A 23,845-nucleotide genomic window follows, 5' to 3' on the forward strand; every position below is an offset into this window, starting at 1 on the left:
AAAAGTCAATCTCATATTTATAATGTTTGATAAAAAACACTAATCACGTGGCTCGTCACGGAAGGTGCACAAATTCTACATTGCTAATGTTGAGCCAACATAATGAAATAACGAAGACAACCACACGGTAATTAGGTACGCAAATAAGCCAAACAAATTTGATAGTCAAACGATTGTGATAGTTCTGACGCACACATATTGTCGAAGACAACACACCATATGCCTTTGACTACAATGTAGAGTCATGCTCTCCAATCTGCCTTTTACTCCACTGTAGTGAACGCACAAAAACACTCAAAATTAGACGAGTGAACGTGCAAAAACACTCAAATTTACTACGTGTTCATGAGACGGAAAACACTCAAATCTACTACGTGTCCATGAGACGGGAAATTTAGTACATAAAGCGTTTGCCTAATTATTAACTTTCGGTGATTTTGGGTGGAATTTGGAAAAATAATTTATAGTGACAGTTTGTTTCAGTTTTATTATTTAAAATAAGTTATTTTTTTAGTAAGTGAATCCAACATTCTGAAAAATCCTAACAAAACATTCACAGATTCCATATGTATATATAATTCCAATTTTACTATTGATTTTATTTGTTTTAAGTTAATTTTTTACTTGATTGGTAAGGAGGAGAAACAAATGTGAAATAATGCAACGCTCGTGATTATTTGTTTGTGTTGGAACTACTACACACCTACATGTGCAGTCATAGTTAGAGCATGAGACTACATGCAAGATTCTTTTTGCGTGATTTACTACTTGATTCGCTTCTTCTTTAACTCCGCAACTCGTTAGTTCTTCTGCATGATTTACTCCCTGATTTGCTCCTTCTTTCACTCTGCAACTGGCTGGTTCTCTCCGGAACTTGTTGTAGGTGTTAAGTCTTCTCATTGATTACCACTATGGGGCATTACCTTGGGATCTTCATCCAGTAATGCTATATCATGAGAATTGTAACATATTTTCTAATGAATCATTCTTTTCTTCTTTCGATTTTCTTTTAGTGTTTTTGCTTTGCAAAGCTGTGTGTTCAACCTTTACTAGCTAGATTCATCTGTGCAGGTTTTCTAACACATTTACATGGTATTAGAGCCATAGGCTGCCAAATAAAAAGTGCGCCAATACTTTATTTTGCAGGTATTACAGCTTGGAGATCGAAAATCGATAGAAAAATGGAGTTTCCCAAAGCATCGATCCTAACATCGTACAACTATCACAAATGGAAGGACCAAATGACTCGATACCTTCGTCATAAAGGGTTGTACAGGATTACCATGGCTACAGAAGTGGAACCCACTTTAGCCATAGAAAAATCCAAGTACCTCAACCGTATGGATGAGGCCCATGGATCCATATGCATGTGCATCTCTCCAGAGTTGTAGTTTCATCTATCTACCTACAATACTCCCAATGAGATTTGGGAAATTGTTGAAGAACTCTATGGGAAATAGGATGAGATGAAAGGACATCTGCTCGAAGTGGAGCTGTTGTCATTGGATCCACGGAACTATGATAGAATGCAAGACTTCTTCACCAAATATAATGATCTATTGCTGCAACTGAAGGGTTGTGGAATTGACAAATCCAAGGAGGAGAGTCACCAAGTTCTCTCTATTATGTCAAAGCTCGGACCGGAATACTCCGTCTTTGTGTCTACATTTCATTCAGTAAGGCTCGCAACGGGTAAATCCTACACTATGCCTTCTCTCAAAGAATTTATGGAGTCCCTTATTTTTGAGCAAGATAAACTCATTGGCATGGGGAAAATAAAACCTCCAAAAGCGCATGCACTTGCTGTGCATGATGGCAGCCACAATAAAAATCATAGATCTGATTCAAATCAGAAAAATCAGCAGCAAAAAGACAAGGGAAAAGTGCATTCCCATCCAAATAAGGAAGGGTACACCAAGCACTTCAATGACTCCTCCGGCTCGAGAAATGAGAAAGGGAAGAAAGGAAATAGATACAACTACTGTCAAAGAGGATTCCATCTACAATCCTCTTGCATGAAGAAACAAATTGACCAAATGGCAAAAATCCTTTAGAAGCACAACCTTGGGGACCACATCCCTCAGGGCGCCAAGAAGAAAACTGAGGATCCGCCACACGGGAAAGGTAACAATTTTCATGCTTTAGTTGCAATTAATTCTTCCCCTGATGCATGGATTATAGATTTTGGTGCATCACATCATATGGCTACTGCAAAGGAAGTCTATTCCTCTTTGGATGCATGCAAAGGACCTCCCATCCTCATGGGAGATGACTCACCTATTGAGGTCACCAGAAAAGGTAGAGTGGAACTTTTACACGGAAGCTTTGAAGATGTGCTTCATGTTCCAAAAATTTCAGTAGACCTGCTTTCATTTTATCAGATCACTCATTCCAGCACCAGAAAGAGAGTGGAATTCACTCCAGATGCAATGAACATATATGACCTACATAACAACTCCAAAACTGCAACCGGTGAGGTAAACAATGGAGCCAGACTGTATACATTTTCTGAATTTATTGAATCTGAATCCTCCTTAATGCTTAGACATGCTGATGATAGTAGTAGGCTTTGGCATGAGAGGTTTGGTCACTTAAATTATAGGTATATGTAGCAGCTAAGCAAGCATGAGATGGTTGAAGGCTTGCCAAATATCAGTTTCTCCAAAGGAGTTTGTGAAGGGTGTGTCCTTGGCAAACATCCTAGAGAAAAGTTTGACACTAGCAAGACTCACAAAGCATCCTCTCCTCTAGATATGATCCATAGTGATCTCATGGGGCCTTTTCCTCATCCTTCCATCAAAAAAGCAAGGTATGTGCTTACATTTATTAATGATTTCTCACGGTATGCTTGGGTGTATCTTCTCAGGAACAAATCTGAAGTTTTTGAGCACTTTGAAGATTTCAAAGCACTAGTTGAGACACAGAGAGAGAAAGATCAAAGCCTTCCGTACAGACAATGGGGGAGAATATGTTAACACAACACTTCGGAACCTTTGCCTTCAGTCTGGCATACAATTGCAGTACACAGTTCCATACACTCCGCAGCAGAACAGAGTTGCTAAGAGAAAGAGCCGATCTCTCAAAGAGATGGCTTCCTTTATGTTGCATGCGAACTCACTGCCTCATAAGCTATGGGCCGAAGCACTTAATTGCGCTAACTACATCCAGAACAGATCTCCTCATAGTTATGTCAAGGATCAGATCCCCTTTGAGGCTTGGAGTGGCACTAAACCAGAGGTCACTCACTTCCGTGTTTTCGGCTCCCGAGCATGGGCTAGGATCCCCTCTGAAAAGAGGAAAGCTCTTGATCCACAGAGCATTGAGTGCATCTTTGTTGGATACTCTAATGGTGTGAAGGGATACCAACTCCTGATTCCCTCTACGGGCAAGCTCATCATTGAGTGAAGTGTCACATTTGAGGAAAGGCTCTCGCATGCACCTCAATTGCTGCACGCAGACACTTCTTATCTACCTCATGTCTGAGATGATGACTTAGTACACTCAGATGTAGATACAGACCATACAGATGTAGAGACAAAGTCTTCAAATACAAATCTTGTGCATGCAAATGATGATCCACATCCAAGTCTAGATCGGGCTTCCAACAGTGAATCATATTCCCCTGTCATAAATCAGAGAACAAGGAGCTTACGTGAGATATATGCACAAGACCACCCAGCTGCTAGAAATGGATTTGTGGGGGATAATTCTGATCTATAGAGGACTAGCTCAGAGTTTATTGAGCCTCCTCTTGTCCTCACTGCCACTGAACCATCGCCATCCTGGCACTGTCATTTGGTTCAGTCTTCTGATCCACAGTCTTATGCTGAGGCTGCTAGGCATCCATTTTGGGAGTCCGCCATGGAGGAGGAGTATAACTCCCTCCTCGAGAACCAGACTTGGGATTTGGTCCCCCTTCCTTCAGGAAGGAAACTTGTCCAATGAAAATGGGTTTATAGGACCAAGAGTGCGGCAGATGGGCAAATCACCCAATGGAAAGAAAGGCTAGTAGCCAAAGGCTTCCAACAAGTGCATGGCATTGATTATGATGAGACCTTTGCTCCAGTAGCAAAGATGGATTCCATACACCTTACACTTGCCATTGTGGCTGCCCAGGGGTGGGAAGTACATCAGATGGATGTGAAGAATGTCTTTCTTCACGGAGACCTATCTGAGGAGACCTACATGGAGCAGCCACATGGTTTCATTCAAGATTCATCTTTGGTCTGCACACTGAAGAAATCTCTCTACGGCCTTAAGCAGGCCTCGAGAGCTTGGTATGCGAAGATGGATTCTTTTCTCTTATCACAAAACTTTGAAAGATGTAAGTCTGATCTGAATCTTTACATGCTCAGGACACATGATTCTCTTCTTATCTTAGTTTTGTATGTGGATGATCTCCTGATCACCGACAGCTCGGCTTCAGCCATTGCTACAGTCAAGAGGGCCTTGCATGATAGGTTCTTGATGATGGACATGGATCCATTACACTTCTTTCTTGGTCTTGAGATCAGCTAGGATGCCACAGGCATCAAACTCTATCAGGCTACGTATCCACACGATCTCCTTAAGAGATTTCGCATGACTGGTTGCAAGCCAGCACTGACTCCTTTTCTGTCTGGGGTCCACCTTGAGTATGGAGGTGACACTCCATTAGTTGTCAGCACTCTCTACTGATAGCTAATGGGGAGCTTATTGTACCTCACCCACTCCAGACCAGATCTCTCATATGCAGTAGGGGCAGTTTCCAGATACATGCAGGAGCCACATGAGCTACACTGGAATGCTGCCAAGAGCATCCTCCGATATGTGTAGGGCACCATCACCTTCGGGATTCACTATGCAACAGGCACTGCATTGAATCTCCTTGGCTTCACAAATTCTGATTGGGTGAAAGACATCATTAATCGCAAGTCCACCTCCGGATATTCACTCAGTCTAGGATCTGGCCCTATCTATTGGTCGAGCAAGAAGTAGGTTGCTATTGCTCTCTCTTCAGCTGAGGCCGAGTATAAAGGAGTAGTCAACATCACCATTCAGGCTCTGTGGCTACAACACTTCCTCACTGAGTTGGGCATCCAGTTCCACCAGCCCATTGTCATCTGGTGTGACAACCAGAGCACTCTCAAATTTTTTAGGGATCCAGTACAGCGGTAGCGGACGAACACATAGAGATCCATATGCACTACATCAGAGACTTAGTACATGATCAGGTCATTGATTTGCAGTTCTGTCCTTTAGCAGAACAGACTGCAGACATCTTCACCAAGCCATTCACTGAGCAGAAGTTTCGCTCTGTGCGATCGTCTTGGACTGAAGGACACAATGGCTTAGTAATTGTCTTTTCTTCCTCTTTTCTTTTGACTACATTGTATTTTGAGGGGGGGGTTTTCCCACGAGGTTTTCCCTCTTTCCTCAATTTAGTACAAGTTGCACTGTCTTTTGGGTGACCTTTGGCCTTAATTGCCAGGGCCCATTTTCTATTTTTCCCCATAGTGGTGTTCAGTGGGGGTGTTGGAACTACCGCACACCTACATGCAAACTCTTAGTTAGAGCATAAGACTACATGCAAGATTCCTTCTACATGATTTACTCATTGATTTGTTCCTTCTTTAACTCCGCAACTAGTTAATTCTTTTGCATGATTTACTCCCTGATTTGCTCCTTCTTTCACTCCACAACTGGCTAGTTCTCTTTGGAACTTGTTGTAGGTGTTGAGTCTTCTCATTGATCACCACAATGGTGCATTACCTTGGGATCTTCACCCAGTAATGCTATATCATGAGCATTGTAACCTATTTTCTAATGAATCATTCTTTTCTTCTTTCGATTTTCTTTTAGTGTTTTTGCTCAGCAAAGCTGTGTGTTCAACCTTTACTAGCTAGAATCATCTGTGCAGGTTTTCTAACACATTTACAATTTGAATGAAACAACGGATTTCAATGTAGGAAATTAAAAATCTGGTGGATAGGAATGGTTTAGGAACCATGACCTAAACACATTGAATTCGATATAAGGCTGCAAAGTCTCTCAATTTTGGCAGATACATTTCGAAATTTTGCTCCACTATTTTGTTTGTGGCTCCTTTTCTCCGACCCAAAAAAATGGAATCCAACACTGATGTTGCTCAAATGAAGATCGATGAGGATAGTTGGGTTATTCAAATTAACAAATCTCTCGACACACTACAACTACAAGAAGAAGAGGAGGAGAATGTGAAAGGGTTCTGTGTCTCGATGTTTAATGTGCCAAAAGAGTTATTGGCAGACAAGCCTGAAGCCTACATTCCTCAAATGGTTTGCATCGGTCCCTCTCACCACTGGAGATCTGAGCTCCATGATATGGACCACTACAAGTTGGAAACTTCTTGCAGATTTCAGAAAAAAATGAAGGGTCTAGCAAAGTTTCAGTCGGTCATTGTGGAGGAATTTAAAGAATATGATTGGGATGTCCGGAGCTGCTATCACAAGTTCATCGACTATAAGGAAGAAACCTTGGCGTGGATCATGGCTCTGGATGGTGTTTTCCTTCTTCACTGTTTGCAGTTTTATGTCTGAAATTTTGACCAAAGCTTCCACTCTAGCATCAAATCGTTGGGACGTGTCTTAGATCTGACTGGCACCAGTGCCTTCTACAACTCTATTCTCAGAGATTTGATGATGCTCGAAAATCAGATGCCACTTTTCCTAATGAAAAAGATTTTGGAGTTGGAGTTGGGTTCTGAAGCCAAGGCAGAGGAGAGGCTCTCATGCCTGTTGTGTCTAATGGTCCAAGAATGATTGCCTTTCAGTTTCAAGTTCCCAGAGAGTGGAAATCTCTATATCAATGTAAGGCCGCACATGGTGGATGTGTTGTACTATTGTATTGTCCCTTGTTCCAACAATCAAATTCCAATTCGATTTGATGAAGGAAAGGATGCTCCTTATCCAGCAGATATGTCAGTCATTACTCCACTCTAATTGAGGAAAAAGATGATTCTCCTGTTGGAAATAATAATCCCAACCATCGTAATAAAAATCCTGACAACAGCCATACATGTCAGACACTTATGTAGCCATATATGTTAGAAATTTTTGCAGGTTACATCTCAGCGTGAAGATAGAAGGTCTGAAGTCAGACGTGAACCATTCAGAAATCGATCAAAGGCATTGAAAGAATTTATGTAGTTAGATAAATAGATATGGACAAGCATTAATTCAACAACCTTTCCCACACTCTAGATACACCTGTGCGACTCTGATCACACTCAACAACAACATCAAAATTAAATTTGCTCTATCATGAATTAAATGTAAAATTGTATGTTGAGTTATATATGAATGTAAAAGTCATTTTGTAGAAGTTAGACTATGTGGAGAGGTTGGAGAGTAAGAAGTAAGAAAAGAGCGCAAGTCTCTGTCGAGAAAATTGTGGAACAATTTTTGGTGGGCGCATAAAACAACAATTACTGTGTTTTACTGTGTAGTGTTGTGCGTAAGTTACTGTAAAACTTTTATTTACTTATGAATGAGCGGCAGTTTCATGTGAATGTATTTTTCATGTTTGAGAAATGAATACTAAGTTTTAGTGTGTTTCTCCAAACCTATCTTGTTATTTTTGCTGTGAGTATTCATGAAGTCTCTGGAATAGTTCTGAGGTGTGCAAAATCCAAGTCTAGGAAATTACCCTCGCGGTGCGTGAAGGTTGCTCCATGAAATCTGCTTTGTGGTGCGCGAACCTAGTTTCACGAAAGTAGCTTCGAGAAAGTCACAACTCTCTGCCTCTCCCCTTCACAAAAACGAAAATTAAATTCGCCAAATATTTCTAACATGGTATCAGAGTGGGTTAAACTTTGTTAGTGTAAAAAAAAGTGTTTTTACTAACAGCAAAATTCTTTTTGAGTGCACATTGTTTTTAACATATTTACCAGCAGGTAGAAAGTTTGTTTTTACGCTCAGAAATGGCAACATCAAGCACAAGTTTGACTAATCCTCAAATACCTCAGTTTAATGGAAAAAATTATGATTATTGGGCTATTACAATGAAGGTCCTGTTTTCTTCTCAAGACATTTGGGATTTGGTGGAGAATGGTTTTCAATAACCAACAGATGCAGGAGCATACAATGCCTTATCTCAACCTAAAAGAGATGCACAACAGGAAGAAGGATTCAAAAGCACTATTTTATCTCTTTCAAGCAATTCATGAAAGTATTTTCCCAAGGGTTGCAGCAACAATGAAGTCCAAGCAAGCATGGGACATCCTCCATACAGCCTACCAGGGCATGGCAAAAGTTAAGACAGTGAAGCTGCAGATGTTGAGCAGAGATTTTGAAACACTTTGTACGAAAGATTCTGATAATATAGACTCATTTTTTACACATGTAAGTGGGCTGGTTACTCAAATCAGGTCTCATGGTGAGACACTTGAGGAAATAAAAATAGTTGAGAACGTTTTGAGAAGTCTGCCAGCAAGGATTGAGGCCATTGTTGTGGCCATAGAAGAGACAAAGGATCTCTCACAAGTCACATTAGATGAGCTTAATGCATCACTAATTTCTCATGAACACAGATTGAATAGAGCAGCAAGCTCCTCATTGGAGCATGCCTTCAAGACACAAGTATCATTTGGTCAGGGTCAAGGCAGAGGAAGATCATATGCTAGAGGAAGAGGACAAAGCCCACACAGAGGTGGAAGAAGCAGCCCTTCAAGCTCAAATTGAAGAGGAAACAATCAAAATTCAACTTAAGGCCCAAGCCAAAATCAAGCACAAGGTCAGAGGTATGATAAATCTCAAGTTCAATGTCATTACTATAAGAAGTATGGTCATTATGCAAATGAATGTAGAAAGAAGAAATATGATATTAGTAATAAACCAAGTGTAAATTTCAGAAAAGAAAATCAGAACCATGATAGCATGTCTTTAGCTTGTAATGTAACACAAGAAAAAGAGAGTGATATATGGTATCTAGATTCAGGGTTTAGCAATCACATCTCAGGAAACATAGAAATGTTTTCTGATATACATGAAAGTGTGAAATCTGAAGTGACATTAGGGATTGATAGCAAAGTCTTTGTCATGGGAAAAGGAAGAGTTAATATCCTAACAAAGAAGGGGGAGAAGAAATACATCTTCGATGTTTACTTTTTCCTAGGTCTGAAACATAATCTCATGAGTGTTAGACAGCTCATGCAAAAAGGCTACAATGTCTTCTTCAAAAATGATGTGTGCATAATTGTGGATAGGCCTCCAAGCAGACAGTTGATTGCAAAGGTTCAGATGATAGACAATAGAATTTTTCCCTTGAAAATAATATCAGATTTGCAAAAAGAAGGTGCAAAAGCACAACTATCTATGAACTCACAAGAAAATGGAAGAAAAAGGGCAGCTGTCACACAAGTAAACTTTCAAGCAAAGGTAAAATATGAAAACTCGTTATGGCACTTGAGATTTGGACATCTTAACTTTGGAGGTTTGAATTTGCTGCATAGGAAAGGCATGGTGAAGGGTTTACCGCTCATAGAAAAACCAAATAGCACATGTGAAGGATGTATCTTGGGCAAGCAACATAGAGAGACAATTCCAGGAGGAAAGTCAGTGAGGGCAAAGGAACCTTTGGAGATTGTCCACTCGGATTTATGTGGACCAATGCAGACACCACCGATTGGTGGTAATCACTATGTACTGACCTTCATAGTTGACTACACAAGGAAGACATGGGTCTTTCTCCTAAAACAGAAAAGTGAAGTGTTTGAGTGCTTTCGCCAATACAAGGCTCTTGTTGAAAAGCAAAGAAAACATTACATTAAAGTCTTTAGAACTGATAGAGGTGGTGAATACATCTCAAATGACTCTGTTCAATTTTGCAAGGAGCATGGAATTCACAAGGAATTTACAACAAGATATACACCATAGCAAAATGGTGTGGCAGAAAGGAAGAATAGGACCATTATGAAGATGGCAAGGAGTATGTTGAAAGCAAAGCACTTGCCAAATGACTATTGGGCTAAAGCTTTCGCTTGTGCAACATATATCTTGAATAGATGTCTAACCAAAAGCGTCCAGAACACTGTTCCTAAAGAGGCATGGAGTGGAAGAAAGCAAAATGTCACTCACATGAAATTTTTTGGATGTGTGGCTTATGTACATGTCCCAGATGAGTTAAGAAAGAAGTTGGACAGCAAGATGGAGAAATGCATATTTGTTGGATACAATGATGAATCCAAAGCATACAAATTTTACAATCCATTAACCAAGAAAGTCATAATCAGCAGAGATGTGCAGTTCATAGAAGAGGAAGCAGGGGATGGAAGTTTAGAAAAGAAATTCAATGTCAAAGCATGCATACCACATGAGGACAGAGAGGAATTAACAACAACAAGTAATTCCTCAACTGTGACTCCCTCTACTCCTATTCAAGCACAGCGAAGCAGGCAGCAAGAAACACCATCAACAAATAATAGAACAGTTTCGCACATCCAACCAAGTGCTTCTCCAAGCACACCACAAAGAGTGACACCAAGTGACATATCAAGCCCATCTTCAGTAAGCATAAGAAGGCCAAAATTCAGAAATTTAAATGAAATTTATGAGTAAGATGAAGTTGATAGTAGCACAGGTCTGAATTCCTTATTTGTATTATTTTGTCATGTAGATGACCCAATCCACTTTGAAGATGTAGTCAAAGAAGAAAAATGGGTTGCGGCAATGGAGGAAGAAATAGAAGCAATAGAAAGGAATGGCATATGGGAGTTAGTGAGCCTTTTGAAAGGAAAACATGTCATTGGAGTGAAGTGGATCTGTAAGACCAAAAGCAACATTGAGGGAAAGATTGAAAGGCACAAAGCAAGGCTAGTTGTCAAAGGATACAAGCAGCAGCATGGAAGAGATTACGCAGAGACGTTCGCACTAGTTGTGCGGATGGAGATAGTGCGTGCAATTGCGGTGATTGCCGCACAACATAAATGGACAGTGTATCAGATGGACGTAAATTAGATGTTCTTGAATGGAGTGCTGAAAGAGGAAGTGTATGTCGTGCAACCGCCTAGTTATAAAAGACAAGAAGACAAAGTATATCGATTGAAGAAAGCTCTTTATGGATTGAAGTAAGCAACGTGCACATAGTACAGCAGGATAGATGCTTACTTGTTGGACAATGGTTTCGACAAATGTGATGGTGAGCCTACTCTATACATCAAAGAGAGCGAAGGTAAGATTCTCATTGTTGTCTTACATGTAGATGATTTGATCTTTACAATCAATGATGATTTTCTAATTGTTGATTTTAAACAAGTAATGAAGAGTGAGTTTGAAATACTGACTTGGGATTGCTAAGATATTTTTTGGGCATAGAAGTGAAGCAAACAAAAAATGACATTTTTATCTCTCAAGCAAAGTATGTGGCAGAAATTTTGGAGAGGTTTAAAATGTAGAATAGCAAGTCCGCACCAACTCCAACTATCATAGGGTTGATGTTTAGCAAAGAAGATTGCAGAAGCAATGTCAATCTGACATTATATAAAAGCATGATAGGCAGCTTGATGTATTTGACCACCACTAGGCCAGATATAATGTATGCAGTAAGTTTGGTGTTAAGGTTCATGGAGACACCCAAGGAGACACATTGGCAAGCAGCAAAAAGGATTCTGAGGTATGTCAACGGGATAAAATAGTATGGAGTTTTGTACATAGAAAATAGTGATTTCAAGCTAGTTGGTTACACTGATAGTGATTGGGCAGGCAATGTCGACGAGAGAAAGAGCACGTCAAGATATGTTTTTCATTTGGGTTCTAGAGCCATTTCATGGGCCTCCAAGAACCAACCAATATTGTCACTGTCAAAGCAGAAGCTAAATATGTCGCAGCAACAGCAGTGGCATGTTAGGTAGTTTGGATGAGAAGGATGTTGAGGGATTTTCGTCATGACCAAGAGGGAACGACAATTATTTTCTGTGAGAACACCTCAGCAATTGCATTGTCAAAGAATTCTGTCTTCCACAAGAGGACCAAGCATATTGATGTTAAATATCATTTTATTAGAGAGTTGATTAACAACGATGAAATTATGTTGTAGCACTGCTGGTCACAAGAACAGCTCGCTAATATTTTCACAAAGCAATTGGCAGGAGAAAATTTTGTTTATCTCAGAAACTGTTTGGGAATTGTCAATGGTGGAAGTTGTGATTAAGGGGGATTGTTGGAAATAATAATCCCAACCACCGCAATAAATAGCCTGACAGCAGCCATACATGTCAAACACTTTTGCAACCATACAGGTCAGACATTTTTGCAGGTTGAATCTGGGCATGAAGATAGAAGGTCTGAAATAAGATGCGAACCATTTAGAAACCCAACAAAGGCATTTACAGAATTTATGTAATTAGATAAACAGATATGGGCAAGCATTAATTCAACAACCTTTCCCACACTTCAGATACACCTGCGTGACTCTGATCACACTCAACAACAACATCAAAATTAATTTCGCTCTGTCATGAATAAAATGTAAAATTGTATGTTGAGTTATATATGAATGTAAAAGTCATTTTGTAGAAGTTAGACTATGTGGAGAGGTCGGAGAGTAAGAAGTAAGAAAAGAGCGCAAGTCTCTGTGGAGAAAATTGTGGAGCAATTTTTGGTGGGCGCGTAAAACAACAGTTACTGTGTTTCACTGTGTAGTATTGCGAGTAAGTTACTGTAAAACTTTTAGTTACTTATGAATGAGAAGCAGTCTAAGGTAAATGTATTTTTCATGTTTGAGAAATGAATACTAAATTTTAGTGTGTTGCTCCAAACCTATCTTGTTATTTTTGTTGTGAGTATTCATTAAGTCTATGGAATAGGGTGAAATCCAAGTCTAGGAAATTACCCTAGGAAATTACCCTCGTGATGCATGAAGGTAGCTCCATGAAATCTGTTTTGTGGTCCGCAAACCTAGTTTCATGAAAATAACTTCTCGAAAGTCACAACTCTCTGCGTCTCCCCTCCGCCAAAATGAAAATTAAATTCGCCAAATATTTCTAACATCTCTTGATCTAGCAGGGAATTCAACCGTTAGAGAAGCCTTCAATATGCTTTCTCAAACTATCTCTTCTATGAATGTTGGCATCGCTATATTTCTTACGATGTTACTTCAGGGAGCATTGAACCGGAAGCCTTCTCAATTTGTGATGAAGTTGCCCTTTCTTCTTATATTGAGTATGTTTAAAAGGCTCGAAAAAGATGCATTTAGAATTGGGCAATAATCATCTGTTAAGATCATACAACACTCTCCACATGAATTGAATATCCCTTCTGTGGCTGATTTACATTTCGCGGGAGTGAAATTATTTCTTAGTGATGGTGATCTCACAAAAATACAATTTGATAAGAAAACGACCATGCTTTACCTCCCCAAAGTAAATTTAGACAATAACACAGGTAATCCTAAGAAATCTGGTGGCATTCAAAGCTTCTGCTGCACCTGGTGCCTTGAGTTGTTGCAGACCGTCATTACAGTAACAAACCGTCTATGATGATCCAATGTTGGGAATCTTTTTAAGCATCTTAACACATTAAATCAACAACGTAGACAATACCCCGTGACAAATAGGGGAGTTCATTTCAGAGAGAAACACACGCTTTTTTTTTTTAATTTAAATTTTTATTATATTAATTAAGTTTTTTTTTTGTTTTTTTTTTTTTTAATTTCAATTTGTGTAATAACAATAGTGTGAGGAAATGCATCATCTTAGAAAATTTTCGTAAACTTATCAAAATATAATAAAGTAAATATAGTGAGTTTTTGAGAGTAAGTTTTCATGATTATATATAATTTGTTTAATGACTCTAAAATCATTATCTACAAATTTTACATTGTTTTAAAGATTAAGATTGTTAATGTAAATTTCACTTAGTTAAGTTATTAGTGGTTGTTAGTGTAAACTTTACTTAGTCAGTGACTAGTAGTTTTTTGGCTCCAGTTATATGGAAACCTATGGTTTTTTCTTCGTATTCATGTTTGGTGTAGCCCACTGTTGTTGGCCACAACCCCCATATATTGGGGACCCTCCTTCCCCTCATAATTTTTTCGACAAATAATGGGGACCCTCCTTTTGTCAACCCCCTCTTTCACTGGCATTTTGGCTATTTTTTTTTACTTTTCTGATCTTCATTGCTTGGCTTAAGGGTTTTCCATCTGGTTGATTTTGATGATATTTTTGCACACTTTTATTTTGGCCATTATGATTCACGCTTTTGGGTTTTTGACACCTCTTCGGTATATTTTGAGCTCATGAAGCATTTTCGTATTGGTCACAAAAAGGTAAAGTGGCACCTCTAGTTGCCACATCATCTCACATGTAGCATTTGATTTCACTGATTGACATTCCTTCCACTTGGTTCGACACTTACATTGAAAAAAAACCATAATATATATATATATATATATATATATATATAAATTTAAAAATACAATATAAATAATTGTAAATATTATAAAATATGTATACATATAAATAAATAATAATATTGTAATTCAATGCATATTAACCTGCCATATAACACCTATTGTAAATTTTGGATAAAACATATATATATCACACCTCACCACATACGTAACGTTACACAAAAACGAAAAAAAAAAAAAAATATATATATATATATATATATTAACCAACAATGTCATAATACCTTTAAATATCATTTATGGTGTTTGATTTAACAAAACGCGTGAATAAAGTATATTGTAAAAGCCACTACATAAATTCCAAACAATGCATTGGAAAATTAGTTTCATGCAGTCAACGACATATATTGCATCAAGGAATGGAGATAGTAGCTCATCCAACACATGCTAATTCACGAAACTTGGCTCAATTTCCAAAGAAATATTAAATGTTTTGTTTTTCTCATATTACGAATATTTGAGAGAAACTATTGATATGCTTCTTTTTCCAGTGAAACTATGTGTACGACATTACAAATGGGCAATTTAATAAGAATCACCAATTGTGTGATAAAGACCGGCCTGGTGAAATTATAAAACAAGTTTGTAATATATTATCACGTCACACATGAAGGTCGTGGAGCGCCTGACCAAAGTTTGTTTCATAAATAAAATCACCGCGCAGACACGGAGCTATTTTGAGAATTGTCATAAATTCATCCCGAGAATCATGGCTCAACTGCTTTCAAAATGAGAGAAAATCCCGTATGGCAATTAAAATAAGTTACAAATTGCTCACCAAAGAACACCGAGCGATTTAAGCATTCACTCCAATCATTTCACGACAAATAATTGCTCTAAGATCACTGAAATTTCACCCAGATCTCAAATTCGAAATTATAGTTACTATAGATGATTATTGGTGGCACAAATTTATATGTTTTAAACAAATTTATCTCGCTCGCTCGCACAATAAAGGGAAATCACGCATTTTGTGGGTTGTTAAGATTTAATTAAACGAAATAATTTATTTTTGGTTGCATTTCTTTGCAGGTGCAGCAATTAGAGTCAGCAAAACGCAAAAGAAATTGCCCAAGCAGATACTCTTATCCAATTTCAATTAGTCAAAATCTTCCGATCGATTCGCACCTTCGCTCCCATTCACAAAAAACACTGTAACCGTGCGTTGCCATTGGACCAATCTCGAAACTTTTTGGAAGATCCTCCACTACATCCAAATTATTGCAAATAAGTGAAACCGTCAAATCGAACTTGGCTGAGGCCATTTTAGTTGGAAGCCAGCCTTCGCGATAAGAAAAATCGATTTGCCACATTGCAATTCACTGAGGACTGGGGGCTTATTGGAGTAATGATATGGATAAAAAAATTCCCATAATTAAATGGTTTTTGTTATTTTCCTTTTGGAAAAAAACTTTGGTGGAAGAAGTTAAAAAAAAAAACCAAAAAACCCACTTTCTATTTAAGCAGGAGAGACAAGCATATTGAGGAGGATAACATAATAGATTTGTCAATCGATTGGGGTTTTCTTCTTTCATTATTAAAACTGTGTAAGGAGAACGAAGTTTATACTACTGTAGTTGATGTTCTTATCCAGGAGAGTTCATGTATTGGTGAGGATTGATGCAGATCAATTCCACTATTCAGCAGGAGAATAGGTTTGATTAATTTGTGAAAATACTGTTGCTTTAATACCGATCATATTTTTTTTTATAATAAAAATGTGTTAAAATGATTCATGTTGTGCACCATTGAGAGTTTATCTTGTGGATTAGCTATGTGATTCAGTGGTTTTATAAATAAGTTGTCACTTATGTCTTGTTTTTACTGGTTGATTTCAGATTTCTAAGTAACTACTTACTAAGAAGTATGTCATTCAATTTTGATTTAATAACTAGTAATGTTATGTGAACTACTTCCTAACATTATTGGTTTATCATTTGTTGATTTTATTAACAATTATGAGAACTACTTCCTAGTGTTAGTGATTCAACAATTATGACTAATTGATCTCTTAACATAGCATGGTAGGCAATCACAATGTCAGTTAAATGAATTATTTCTTTAACCAGATATTCATCATAAGCCGATTATGCTAAAATCCCAATTATTATTACTTTGCTCTTGATTAAGAGGGACTACTGCTTCTTTCCGCCGAGATAGGAATAGGTTTAATTTTTTTTTTCTGCATTTAGATTTATATATTGCTTTAAATAAAATTTTCTTTTATGGAGGCAAAACCTTTTAATTTGATCTTGATCTTTCATTTAATCATTAAAAGATTAGGCTAAAAGAAATTGTATAATTTTGTACATAATTAGTGACCTTTAATATATGACATTCTAACATTTAGTTGTAGAACTAATTTTAACATTTAATTACTAATAATATTAGAAGTAATAACATATATCTTAAAATAATATTATAATTTTATAGTATTTAATATATTTTAGATATCATAGTATAATGTATTTAGTGGTATAATATTATTTAGGGTGATAATAATAATATTATAATATGTTATCATAAGTATTAATAATATCATAGAGATAAGATAGTATAAGTGATAATATTTGGTATAATGTAAAGTTACTTATCATAATATAATATAAATTTACATAGTTGGAATAGTATTAGCATATAGTAGTGTTAGAATTAAAATTAGTTGTATTATTAAATGCATTTATGCTAAAGCACTTAGAATAGGCTAATAGTTGTATTTAGTTTATATAAGTAACGTAGATATTTAGTGTCATTAAAATTATAACTTAGTATTTAGTGATAGAATAGTTTAGCATTATAGTTGTTTAATATTATTTCTTAGATTTAATATAGGATTTATATTAGCATAATAATGTAGATCTAATATATCTAATATGATATTATAGATTACATTAGAATTATAAATTAACCTAACCTTACTTAGGTAATATTAACATAGAAATACGTTATATCAAATTAGGTAAATGACTAATATAACTTTAGTATTAGGATAACATTATCATAGTATCATATAGGATGAACAATTAATGTTAACTTAATATCCTAGAGGTTAGTTAGATTAGAGTAGGTTAGATTAACTTTAAGGCATAACTTAGTTGTGGTTTGGTTGAACCCTAGATCAACTTAAGAATCACTTTCTTGCAAGAAGACTCGATCTGATGTCTCTTCTCTATTGGTAGGTGAATGTCATACTTTGCGAATAGAGTTAAAGAGAAGGTAACTAGACCTAGTTTAACTAGTCATAACCACCATTTCAACGGAAAAGGAGTTGCTTTAAGTTCCCAACTCGGTGGTCTCCCTTATAATGTTGAGGAAGAGAATTTCGAGCCTACAACACCTACTTATAGCCCAAAATGCTCCATGCTTATTTTTCTTGCTAGCTTGTGAGATCAAGAAACAATGTTTTTAGACACCACCATTTCTCTCAGTATTCTGTGATCCTAACATCTGGTATCCAAGACAAAGTGGTAAATCCATAGTGGTAAATATTAAAGCCTAATGAATATCAAAATGAGGTTGGCTTAGTAAGGTATGTGAAAAGGGAGAGTCAAGACTTGTGAAGAAGAGAATAGCAACCTGAGAGGTTGGCGCAAGAAGGAAGAGATAATGTGAAGCTAGGTTCGTGGTAAGAATACAAAGGATATTGGTGAAGAGATAATGTGAAGTTGGGTTCGTGGTAAGAATACAAAGGATATTGGCGGAGAAATTGCTAGCACTTGTCAAGAAATTATGGTGGGCAGATGGAACTCTAGGCCTTAGAGGCGAACACAACAAGGAGATCACGATGAAGAGAGGCATAACTTAGTGGTGAACAATGTTGAGAAAGTTTCAGAAAAAATTGTTGGAAAGAAACACTTCTATAAAATAGAGGATATGCTTAATTGCAAGGCCACTAACTTGGTTCATATCATATGAGGTTGAAAAAAATAACTATATCTTTAAATACCACCACTTTTCTAGATATTCTATAAATTTAAAACAAATATTACTTTAATTACAATTAAAATAAATAATTCATATTCTATTTATTCCCCTAAAAATTAATAAAAAAAATTATAATTCATATTCTATTTATTCCCTTAGAATTTAATAAAACAATTTATAATCTTATAAAAATACTATGCGGAGCACGTCAATTTATAGATGTGAGAAAATGTTTATTATAGATAAGGACATCATTAACTATCGCTAAAAAATGTATGGCCGTATCAAAGAAAGTCTTTGCATAACTATAGGAGGAAACATATTTATAAGTGATTTTCATTCTTCTTCCATCGAAATTGTATATTTATACTTCAATGATGGATAGAGAAACAAATTTTGATCTTAGATTTTTTCATTTTGTATATATGTTATAAGAAGATCATAATATGAATGAATTGTATTAGTTTTTGATACGAATGGGTTATATTAATTTTTTTATAGAGATTGTAGGTATAGAAATAATCATCTATAATAAATAGTTTTAAATAGGACAAAAATACATAGGTATATTAAAAAAAATTATTTTACAAAGTCATACATTAATTTGTGTTAATTATTATTTTATTTATAAAAAACATGTTAATGAATAAAATACATCTGAAATATCTAATCTTCTTCTATTTCGTAATCAAATGTGAACCTAGTATATTGGTTATTTCTACGACTCCTACATGAAATACAAGGTACAATGGTTATGTAGTTATGGTTATGTAGTTATGTTAAATGCAACCATACTAACTAGGCCCAAATAAGTTATTGGTTCAGTGGGTGATTGAAGCTACTTAAATTTGCCCAATTCGCTTTTCACCCAAAAATTATCTATACAAAAATATTAAAAATTTTAATGAAATTTTTATTGGCTTGATATTAAAAAAGGTCTCTTCTCTTAATGAAAATCAATTATAAAGGAATGCTTAATAACTCTAACCAATTAAAAAACTTGTAAGTAATCACTCTTCCTCAATAATTCCATATCTTTCATTAAGTATCATGCGTCTAATTTATTGGTGTTCTTATTATAGAGTCATACGTAATGATACTTCATAGGAATCATGGGAGATTAACTCTAGCATATAAATTGTTGAGGAGAGATTCTAAACAAAAAATTTCAAACATTGTATATTTCCTTTCCTCTCGATTGCATTGCTAATATGTTTAAAAATTTTAATTGATTTAAGGTTTTTAAATGTTAATTGTTTGGGTATAAACGAATTTAAGAAAACTTAAATTTAATATTTTAATTTAAAATTATAACCCAAAATTGTGAAAAGATTATATATATATATATATATATATATATATATAAGATAAATTATAGACACTCAATAATATATTCTATTAATTGTTGAATGAGGAAATTACACACATATTTATACAATCAATAGTCTTAAGATAGGAATGCTATCTTAGACGTACAGTAGTGTGGTTGAGAGATTCTCTCAACCACACACTAAACTAGGAGAAACTATATTCTAGCTTATTCCTATTATGTAGGAACAAACTCCTCAAATAGAAAATTACAACCATAGACAAGTAGGAATTAATTATTTCCAACTCCCCCCCTTAATGACTACTTGTCATGATAGTCAAATCCACCACCATCAGGCGAATTGCATGTACAAAACCTCCAAAAACACAATCTGTCGCCCTCGGACAGATCCACAACTTCTCTGATCCTGCGGATCCCCTTGAAGGTGAATTGGCGCGATCCTGAACGAAAAACCCGCGCCCATTGGCGCGATTAATGGCCTAACAGACGCACCAGTTGGCCTTCCTGGCGCTACTGTCAGCGCGAAAAACACGCCAATCCCCTTCTACTCAGAAAAAATCATCTGAGTCCGAGCCAGGTGTTCTGTAGTCCACCTGCTCAATTGAGCACAAAGCTCTCGTGTACACACAGCCACAAAGGCAAGCTTGTCAAACAACGCATTGACATCCACGATTCCAGCCACAAAGGCACCTCAAGCCACATAGGCGATTCAGCCACAAAGGCAAGCTGGCCACAAAGGCACTTCAGTCACAAAGACTATATAGATGGTTTCTAGCTCACCACCAACCCTCACATTACAGTGACAAAAGATGGTTTCAGGCTGACCATAAACCATTACAAAGTGGTTTTAAGATCACCACGAACTTTCAGATGCCTTTAAAAAATCTTACATTTGATTCCACATTTTGGAGTTTCTCGGTACATACAATGACTATTACAATAACATGCTAGGGAGTCTATTCCACAAGCCACACTAACTCAAACAAACATCAACTTTGTTGTCCACCATAAACGTTGTTGCTACTCCTTTATCCCATCTTTTCATAGTTCACATCCTAGGCATCTTTGTGAAATAAAGACTTGGAACTCCATGCTTAACCTGTCATTCGTTAGAGTCGCGAATTCTAACAAAATAACTTTACCTACATTGAGTTAGCTAGGCTCAATAAGGCTCAATAACTTTAAACATGATTCCAAGAAACTAAATAAAGCATAAATTCTTCAGGTTTAATTTCTCTATCTCTGCCCATAGATGATTATTTTCCAAACATACCAGCAGCCATTTTTCACCAACGATATCTGTGAGGGGTCTACGGATAAAGAACCAGATTGACGACTTTTCACCTGGACTCAGTGCAGTGCATTCAAACACTGATGATCCAGACATAGGCACACAGCGAACTCTCTCTCGTTTTCCAACACCGATCTTCTCCACGCTACGCTGCCAATCAGCAGCACCGCCAATCGTTTGGATGGTTATTGGCCGCCAAGTCTCCAAATCCAGGTTCTTGGCATTAATTTTTCCACTAGAGTTAATCATTCTCCACGTTCTGCCATCGATCGGCCTTTAAAAAATGCACTTTCTAGTGTGCTCGAATCCCAACAGCCATACGGCCTCTGCTACATCATGGAAGCCATACACATTTATGCTACTCTTAGGTCATCAAACCTGATGATGATTCACCTCATCCGAGATGCAGATTGCGTTCCGGGCACTATCCCTGGCCAACCTCTTGAGCCTTTACAAGACCTGGATACGGGTCGTTCCGGCCGGTTCAATTTCCTGAAAAAACCAAAGGACCGGCGTAGGGATCCACTCGACTCCCTTGGCGCTATTGGCTCAGCACTAAGCCTGAATTAGGCGTCCTTCAAACGGCCCCTGCCTCCACAGCCTCGGCGCGGTTCTTTCCAACTGAGCAAACCGCCAAAAGGGCCTTCAAACCCGCCCTTACAACCGGAGGGCTTCTCAACATTTCCACCCGGCCTTCAATTAGTCCGTTGACCGAGAAAATTTGCCACACGACCCGTTCGTCCGTCGCCAGCCTTTCGATGACCTCGGCGCTCCCGATCGCGCCTCTGCGTTTTTGCTCCACAGTGATCCTGCCATGGTCTCCAACTCCATCACCATCGGTGTCAGCCTCGTTGATCATTTCATCAACCTCCTCATCTGTGAGCTTCTCCCCCAAACTTGTCATGACATGTCAAAGCTCAGAAGCAGAGATGAGGCCATCCTGGTCCTTATCAAAAACTTTAAAAGCCTCCTTCAATTCCTCTTCTAAAACTGTGTACTTCATTTTTCGGGCCATGAGGTTCAGAAATTCCGGGAAGTCAATGGTTCCACTCCCATCGGCATTGACTTCATTGATCATTTCTCGGACCTCGGCTTTTGTGGGATTCGGTCCCAGGGAACGCGTCATGGTCCCCAATTCGTTAGTCGTAATGCAACCATCGCCATCCTTGTCAAAGAGACTGAAGGCCTCCTTGAACTCAGAAATCTGCTCTTTGGTTAATTTCACCGCCATAGTATTCGATCTAACTCTTCCCAGATGACTAAAGTAACTTCTATTCCTATGGCTGAGATCAACCCGGTTTCGAATCCTGTAGAGTGAAAGAACTCTTGCCGATTCCAGGAAAATACAACATAAACTCTTCAAATCTCCCTCTTCCTCAGAACGCTCGACCACACCACGATTGCTCCACCAAATTGGATCTTCTACCTTTGCGTGGTTTGGGGTTGCCGTCATAATGATGGCATGGTGGCCTATCACACACACAGGCACCACGGATACCAGCACTCCCACAACTCCGTTGACAGCAAATCATAGCCAGCCATATGCAGAGTCGCTGCCATGGAATTCGAACTCGGGCCCTACGAAAAGATTCAGGCGAACGAATGCAAGAAGGATCTTACAATCCAAAGCACCTGAATGATAAATAGTCCTCTCGCCCACGCAGATTTTCTTGGCATGCAAGGCCCCCCTTTCTTCTCCTCGATCGTCGTCACTGTCACGAGAAGGCCTAGCACTCCACTGCCTCCCGTATCACCATCACCATTGACACATCTGCGGCCCACCGCCATTCAAAAAGAAAGAGTAACAAGCACATGACATGTCAGGAGCACTTTACCCATATTCCGTTGTCAATGCACGCACTTGCAAACAAATACTCCGAACATCCCTTTTCTGTCGCATGCTACCAAGCTACCTGCTTTCACTGCCCACCGTTCGTTCACTGTACTGGAAATGCAGTGACTCGCCAAGCCCAGCTTGCCATCCAAGATCAGCACCACTCTGGCAGATCGCTCATTACCCACACAACTTTCGATGGACAAACAAATAATGAAATTATACACTCCATTATTTTCCCTCAGCCCAGGAGGGGCCAGGCCCTCACAGGCTCTGATACCAAGATAAAATTACAGACACTCAATAATATATTCTATTAATTGTTTAATGAGGAAATTACACACATATTTATACAATCAATAGTCTTAAGATAGGAATGCTATCTTAGACGTACAATAGTGTGGTTGAGAGATTCTGTCAACCACACACTAAACTAGGAGAAGCTATATTCTAGCTTATTCCTATTATGTAGGAACAAACTCCTCAAATAGAAAATTACAACCATAGACAAGTAGGAATTAATTATTTCCATATATATATATATATATATATATATATTTTTAGATCGTTTCTACAATGTTTTGGTTAAAAAAATAAGAAAAAATAAATTTTTATATAATTTTCCATATTTTTCCAATAAATTCCATGTATTCTTCTTAAATTCATTCATAATTTCCAAATTTCTATCAATCTTCTTAACCTTCATGACAACGAAAGTGACACTTCTCAACTTTCATATCAACAATGAAATAAGGGAATAAAGGCACTTGAACCCTCGGTTCAATACATGAAGAAAACCAACAAGATAACATTAAAGAACGAGAATAAAAGGTACTTGAAAGTTGAAACTAATGATAAAGCTAGCATGTTATATGGTTAGGTTGGGCCCTTTTTCGGTTTCAATTCTGAGCATGGGCCAATACAAACACGTCATAAGGGAGTATTATGTGACGACGGCCTATGTTTAACTTTGCCATAAAGCAAGCAGTAAACTAAGCACTATAGGTGATTGGAATTTTTGTTGTGACTCTTTCTCGATGTG

The 23,845-nt window shown here is 37.5% G+C and overlaps 1 pseudogene; it reads right to left on the reverse strand.

The window, feature by feature from the left end:
• Window positions 1-15,025: 15,025 nt before the first annotated feature.
• LOC149232814 (calmodulin-5/6/7/8-like) lies at window positions 15,026-22,200 on the reverse strand (annotated as a pseudogene).
• Window positions 22,201-23,845: the final 1,645 nt, after the last annotated feature.

Source organism: Pinus tabuliformis, chromosome J, assembly GCF_031772625.1.
Source record: "Pinus tabuliformis cultivar Carrire ecotype Pingquan chromosome J, CPIR1, whole genome shotgun sequence".
Classification (NCBI taxonomy): Eukaryota; Viridiplantae; Streptophyta; class Pinopsida; order Pinales; family Pinaceae; genus Pinus; species Pinus tabuliformis.